The sequence below is a fragment of the Scylla paramamosain genome, chromosome 6, assembly GCF_035594125.1.
Source record: "Scylla paramamosain isolate STU-SP2022 chromosome 6, ASM3559412v1, whole genome shotgun sequence".
In the NCBI taxonomy this organism is placed as follows: domain Eukaryota; kingdom Metazoa; phylum Arthropoda; class Malacostraca; order Decapoda; family Portunidae; genus Scylla; species Scylla paramamosain.
In genome coordinates, this window is record NC_087156.1 from 21,474,497 (window position 1) to 21,481,996 (window position 7,500).

The window sequence follows — 7,500 nt, forward strand, 5'->3', positions numbered from 1 at the left end:
ATAGTAGTTGTGGTGATGGTGATGGCGACGAAATAGTAGCAGTAGTAGTAAAGAGGGGGCAGTGGACACCAGAGGAAACAATAATTACTCCTAGTGAGGTCTGAAGCACTGACAGGTTTGTACTGGATCAGGAGGTGCTTTGAACTCTCCAGTGGCGCAGCTACGACTTGTGTCTCACAAAATAACTCTAAAGATAACTCATCCTTCGCTCAGAATTCTAAATTTTATTGTGACTCCTACAGCAGTGGTCCCTTTCCGTCTGGGAAGGGGACCACAAATGTCACTAGGTCGGTCTGCTCTTCATTTGGTATCGACCCTAAGTGTCTTGACACCTCCATCCCGCCCCCCCCTCAACTCTTCTTCATGAACTTCTGCAACATTCGCGGCCTTAAATCTAATTTTCAATTAGTGAAACACCACCCCTCCTCTACTAAACCTCGTCTTTTTTTCCCACTGAAACGCAGATGTCTGAAGCAAGTGACAGTAGTCTCTTCTCCGTTCCCTCTTAATTTCTCTATTTTCATTTTCAGTCCAAAGTTGGATGTTGTGTCTATGTGCACAACGACTTAACTTGCTCTCGTGCCAACTCTCTTGAATCTTCCGAATTTTCTTCCATCTGGCTACGACTACAGAGTCACTCTCGAGCTAAATTTATGTGCTGTATACCTCTCACCTAACTCCTCTGACTATAAAAAATTCTTTCAGCTTCCAAAGTGGAACACATTCTGACTCTTCCCTTTCGCGGAGATCTCCATTCTTTGAGACTTCAGTGTTCACCACCAGCTCTGGCTTTCCCTTCCTTTCTCTTTAATTTTTCTGTACCTCACGACCTAGAGCAATTAATGCAACACCCTACTCGTATTCCTGACAGTTGTCTTCTACTGCTATTTTCAAGTTAACTGTTCTTCTGATCTTGCTAACTGCTTGCCTCTCCTCCTCCCGCAGCCTCTCTTCACAAGACTTTCTACTTTCTCTCACTCCTGTCCATCCCTCTCATGCACGAATTAACCAGTATTTTCAATTATTCATCCCTTTCTCTGGTAAACTCTGGAACTTCCTGCCTGCTTCTGCATTTTCTCCTTCCTATGACTTGAAGTCTTTAAAAAATGAGGTTTCAAGACTCTTATCCTTCATTTTTTTTTTTTTGTTTGGAACATCTTTGGGAACTGGTACTCAAGTCTGCCTTTTTTCTTTTCCTCATTTTTTTTTGTTACCTTTGGCCAGTGGCCCTCTTACACACACACAAAAAAAAAAAAAATACTATAGTAGAAATACCTCCCGAATTTTTAACATCTACCACTGTCAAAGGTGGAGGGTAGGTATTTTCTTTATTCGTGGAGTCAAATATCGCGCCATATTCAGTCACACCCCCTATACGTTAACCTCCCACACTTCCCAATTTTACTGACATTCAACCCTTATTTGGCGCTCTTATCAACTACTGCGTCATTTCTAGATCTCTATTATTTTTTTTCTGTGTAGTTTTCTCCGAAAATCAGTTGGGGTGAAGTAATCTTATATTATTAGTTCACTGATTCCTCCTTTTCATCAGGGTAGTCAGTCAGTAGCAAGTCACTTGTTGAAGTCAGTGCTGTCCCAGGTGCGCCACCCTCAGTGCTCCACCAGGTGCGCGGGGAGTTTGTGTTTACGTCTAGTCACGCTGTTAACTGGCCTTCATTAGTGATATCTAAGGCTTCCTGGGGGATTTCGACTGCTCAGGAAGACGGTGAGTGTATGGTGAGCCTGGGGAGTAACGCTGAGAGGTGGATGAAGTGTGGTTTTAGGTTAGGTATACGTAGTTGTTAGGTATACGTAGTGAGTGGTAGGATTGGCGGAAGTTTCAATGCTAAGCGGGAGAGTTGGTGGTGGTGTTTGGCTGGCGAACGAGCCTTCCTCCCACTTGTTCCTCGTTACGTCATTCCCAATTCTTTATTTCCTTGTTAATGATCGTTAGTGAATGTTTCAGTATCTGTTTTTAGGCAATAAGAATTAGTAGTTTTCCTACCTGTCCTCTTTCTCCCCCTCCCTTCGTTCCTTCACTCCGTCACTTCCCTCCCCTTAGTGATGGACTCGCCCAGACTGATGATGTATAGTAGTTGAAGAACGATGCATTTATAGAGTTACTAACAACGTCTTGCTTTTATTGCTCTACATGACGATATTTGTTGAGTTTAAATGTACAAGAAAACTGGAATAGCTAACAATATTATCTGAGTTCAATAATGAAGCGCATGGAGTTTTCAACACTGGTGTATTGAGCACAATACAATTTATTTAATTTCTCTCTCTCTCTCTCTCTCTCTCTCCCTCTCTCTCTCTCTCTCTCTACGCATTCAAGTTAACGTGTTAACGTGCGTGCGTGTGTGAGACACTCTTTCTATGGACCATATTCCGAAACGCTCTGCTTTCCTATTACGATTATTTTACAAAAAGGTCACAGAGATCATGGTAATTTTCTAGAGTTCTTTCCCCTGCCTTATTACTGGTCTATTCTCTTCCATTCTTTCGCTTATACCTTTAGATACACTTTAAAACGTAAATATAAGGTGGGGAAGAAGTGCCCTCCTCCTTAGGGGGGATCCAAGGTGGGGAAGCCCCCTCGGTTAGGTTAGGTTAGGTAATGCTAGCTTAGTTTAATGTCCTTAAGAAACGGGGGGATTCACGAGGGACAAAACCCGCCCGGTTAGGTTAGGTTATTTTTTATATGAAAGTCTAAAGCGACTAACCTCTTCTAACCTAGCCCGGAGGACGAAGCATCGCTGGACTCCCTCTTAAGGACACTAACCTAACTTATTATCTAACCTAACCTTACATTACCTAACCGGAAGGGCCTCGTCCCGCTGGACGCCCCTAAGGACGGGGGCATTTCTCCAATACCTTATATTTACGTTTTGGGGTGTATCTAAAGGTGTATGCGAAAGAAGGTAAGAGAATAGATCAGTAATAAGGCCCGGGAAAGAACTCTAGAAAATTACCCTATTAAAAAAAAAAAGAAATTAAAATGCCGTGTAACTTCAACTATAGATTATTACAGCGCAGTGTTTCAGAATATGGTTCTGTACACTGAAGAACCAACAGACGGGTAAAGAGAAGAGGAAAGGAGATGAGACGAGAGAGAGAGAGAGAGAGAGAGAGAGAGAGAGAGAGAGAGAGAGAGAGAGAGAGAGAGAGAGAGAGAGAGAGAGAGAGAGAGTAGAGAGATGAACGCGAGCCAGAGGAATGATGGAGCATAGGAATGAGGGGGGGCATAATGAAAATGGGATGGCTGAATATATAATAAGAGAAAAGTTTTCCTAGTGACTGAGGAAGAGTGATGTGGAGGGAGACTGGCAGAGACAAGGAGACTACGTTGGGGTTATGGGAGAATGATTGTTATAGGATGGGATGGTTTGTGATGGATGAATGAATGAATGGATGGATGGATGGAAGGTTAAGGCTTTTAGAGTTACATGTTTTTGGTTTAAGGTATTTATCTTTTTATTGGTTTGTTTGTTATTCATGCCCTTGTGTGTTACCAGGACTCTCTCTCTCTCTCTCTCTCTCTCTCTCTCTCTCTCTCTCTCTCTCTCTCTCTCTCTCTCTCTCTCTCTCTCTCTCTCTCTCTCTCTCTCTCTCTCTCTCTCTCTCTCCTCCCAACAATGCATCACGAGTCAGTTCAAGTTAAAGAACTGTTATGTATTCCAGTGGGATTAAGTCTCTCTGTGTGTGTGTGTGTGTGTGTGTGTGTGTGTGTGTGTGTGTGAGAGTAAGCAAGTAGTTAATTAGTTACTGACTCTAACACACACACACACACACACACACACACACACACACACACACACACACACACACACTGAAAAAGCAAGTCTATCTACCTACTTACGTTTCAAACACATACCCCTATTAAGTAAAAGTCCTAGATGGGACCTCCAGACTATTACTTAATTAGTGTGAGACTGAGAATATGCCAGAGAGAGAGAGAGAGAGAGAGAGAGAGAGAGAGAGAGAGAGAGAGAGAGAGAGAGAGAGAGAGAGAGAGAGAGAGAGATCAAGTGGAGCTCGCTTAATGACTACGGACGGGAAGGTACTGAAGGTGGACAGGTAAAGGCAAGGTAATTGAGGTAATCCCCTGACTGGTAGAATGAGGGGAGGGAAGGAGGGAATACTGATAGAATGAGAGGAGTGAACAGGGTTTAAGGATAGAGCAAAGAGCAAGTGGTAGCGGTGGTGGTAATGATGGTGCAAGGAGAGGCGGGCTGTCATGAGGCTTCCTACGCCATGAGCAGCAGTGGGCCAGGTACGGTGGGCGTCATATCCTCCCCTCCAGGACATCCCGTCACTTCAAGCCATACCCGAGTGACGTCACGTGCAGGGGTTCATGGCGTCACGGCGGGAGGGACGCGTGTCAGTGGCCTCGTAGCTGCATTCCTCGCCTCCCTGTGCCACGAGAGGTTGATGCAGGGACGCGAGGGAGGCAGAGGTTTAGTCATTTACGATCTCCAGAATAAGGTGTAAATAGCATCCCTGGAAGTGTGACCCAGTGTGTGTGTCAATTTCGTAGACGAGGTGGCCGAGTGGTTAAGGCGTTGGACTGCTAATCCAATACGGTCTCCGTGCGTGGGTTCGAATCCCATCCTCGTCGATACTTATTTTTTTCCCCGTTTCCTTGCTTCCTCTCCCTCGTGGATTAGAGAATTGGATGCTGAGTTTCCTACCTGTTGCATAGTTCAGCCCACCACCCCACGTCCCGCCCCACCTGCTGCCCACCTACGCCACGCCTCGCCCCGCCATGCTCCACCAGGAAACGTGCGGGGCTGCACGTGTACCGTGTAGCCCCCTGTTCTATCCCTCCATGCAAGAATCAATCAGTGCAGGGGCGTGTGTTTACCTGTGACGCTAACTTAAATGTGTGTGTGTGTGTGTGTGTGTGTGTGTATTTGCTGACCGGGTTTATCTTATTTACAATAATTGTATACTGTCTTGTTCTGTGATCGTACTTCGTGTTTGATAGAAGCAGACAATAATGGTGATGATGCTGGTTACTGCAGTGATAGTGATGAAGGTGATGGTGGTGGTGATGTTGATGGTAATAGTATGGTAATGATGAAGATAGTGGCAGTATAGAGTAATGGGAAGAGAGAGAGAGAGAGAGAGAGAGAGAGAGAGAGAGAGAGAGAGAGAGAGAGAGAGAGAGAGAGAGAGAGAGAGAGAGAGAGAGAGAGAGAGAGAGAGAGAGAGAGAGAGAGAGAGAGAGAGATTGTCATTACTAAAATAAATAAGTAAATAAATAAATAAATAAAAAAATAAAGTAGGAATCGGGTCAGAGAGAGAGAGAGAGAGAGAGAGAGAGAGAGAGAGAGAGAGAGAGAGAGAGAGAGAGAGAGAGAGAGAGAGAGAGACCAAAAATTCCATCTGCCGTCGCCCGCCAGAAAGGTAGACGAGGAGGGGAGACCAAATGCAGTTTTCGGTCAGGGAAGAGTGAACCCTTTTTTAGAAGTCGCGCCAAAGGGAGGAAGTATAATAGAGAATGGTGTGTGTGTGTGTGTGTGTGTGTGTGTGTTACGTTAGGTTACGTTAGGTGGGTAAAAATTTTCCTACTTCTCATTCTAGTTTTGTATTTTACCCTCCCTGATTTTGTTAATTGTTTATTGTTTGTTCATTTATCATTATTTATTTATTCATTTTTTTATTTATCTGTATCTTTTGCGATTGGTTTAAAATTCAGCAAAGTTATTCAGATATTTTTTTTTTCGTATTATATTTTTATTTTAGTCAAGGAATAAGTGGAGATATAGAGGAGGAGGAGGAGGAGGAGGAGGAGGAGTAAAGTAGGCAGTTAAGTAAAGTGGCTCTCTTTCTTTTTTTCCCTTTAATTTATTTTTTTTTCTGTTCTCTCCCAGTATGTATGTTTCTTTCTCTTTTATCCCCACTGATGAATTTTCTGTCCTACGCTACTACTATATATTTTCGTTTTTAGATCCTATTGAAAGTAATCAAGATGGGGACAGAAGTGTCTCAGAAAACCATTCATAGTAAGACTGGATATGCATAGACTTAACTGGGGAGGGCAAGCAGTGGCTATAATCCCTTTCAAGTTTTGGTGCTTCGAGGGGAGTGGCGAGGAGGAAGCAGTGAGGCAGGGACGGCCAGGATACACGGACTTATTCATACTTCTTAGTTGTGGTTTCAGGAGATCCAATTAGTGGGCAAGAGTTCCATTATCCGAGGTAGGGGCGAGGATGGTGCCGGGCGAGACATCGGATACACTGTGCGGTTGACTTCTCGGCCACAATGCCGCCTCCGCCACTGGTTACGTGGGCCCCGGCAGCTTGTTATTTCTGCGTTCAGCCTTACAAGGAGAGGCGTCAGATGTTTGATGCTCGCGTTCGTTTTGTTCTCTCAAGGACTTAGCCTGAAATGTTTCCTGCGGAGATTCCCTTCCTCTTCGTCACGCTGCGCCGCACTCTGCGTTCTTGTATATAGAGCTGTTGTATGTAGTGAGGTCATGATCTCCCGTGAATTTCATAGGTATAACGCGAAAGGAAATTAATGCATGGACAAAAGCGGTAATTTATAGGAAGAGCTTTGTAAAAACTATGAGCTGAGGATGGGATAACTGGAGGTAAATGCCAAATATTGCTTGTTTTCGGTCCGTGGATTGTAGAATAACGTAACTTTCAGCAATTGTACATTATTGCTCTGCCTCACCACCCCGATCACAGCCTCGCCGATATTTGATGCAACACTAGTAATCTTTATTTGTTTTTTGTTACCGAAAACTACGAGAGCATTGAGTGGTTGCGTAACGAAGCGGCGAAGGTCCTGAGCGGTAGTTTGTGGACCGTAACCAGGAGACGTGATCGGTCTTGTTCGTGCCGCTCCATCATCTCCATTAAAGTCACATAAATGCTCGAAGAACACGCACCAGAAGTAGTACTGCGAATGGGCTGCTGGGACACTCCGCTCGGTGCCCTAATGAACGGTGGGAGGGCTGGGCGGCAGCGGGACAGGATGGCGGTGGTGTGGCGGTGGCGGTGTGGCGGAAGCATCAGTGTGGGTGTGGTTTAGTTGTGGTTGGTAGTGATGCAGGGGTTAGAATGAAACCGAGAAGCAAGTGCCGGGGAGGGGGAGGGAGTGGTGAGGTGGCGTTGGGATGGTGGTGGTGGTGGTGGTGGTGGCGGCGTCAGAGGCGATAGTTACATAAGGCGGCGGCAAGTACTGGCGGGTCATTCATAGGGCACGTAGGGGCGAGGCTAAGAGGATTGAGGAAGAGAGGGGAGGGAAGAATAAAGGGAGGGACGAGGGAGGGGGAGGAGGAGCGGCGGACAGGAAGAGCCACTTCGGCTCAGCCTCTTCGCTTGGGTCGCTTTACAGTGTCAGGAACTTAAGCAGATTTACTCACCTCATCTCAGCATTGACCAACCCCGGCGAGCCCCTTTCCATCCAGGGCCGGGGGGGTTCTTAGCAAGGGGGGGCGGGGTGAGATAGAGGGAGGATAACGAGGAAAGGGAAGGAGGCGGA

General features: G+C 45.6%; 1 long non-coding RNA gene and 1 other non-coding gene across 2 annotated transcripts in view; both read left to right on the forward strand.

Annotated features, from left to right (window-relative positions):
* Positions 1-7,500, forward strand: part of LOC135101393 (uncharacterized) — a 26,160-nt gene that overhangs the window by 115 nt on the left and 18,545 nt on the right. The window contains exon 1 of the long non-coding RNA XR_010269253.1: positions 1-1,726. This exon is cut by the window's left edge and continues 115 nt beyond it. This is a non-coding gene — a long non-coding RNA (uncharacterized LOC135101393). The remainder of the gene's footprint in view (positions 1,727-7,500) is intronic.
* On the forward strand, positions 4,540-4,621 carry Trnas-gcu (transfer RNA serine (anticodon GCU)). Its single transcript has one exon. It is a non-coding gene; the product is annotated as a tRNA-Ser (tRNA).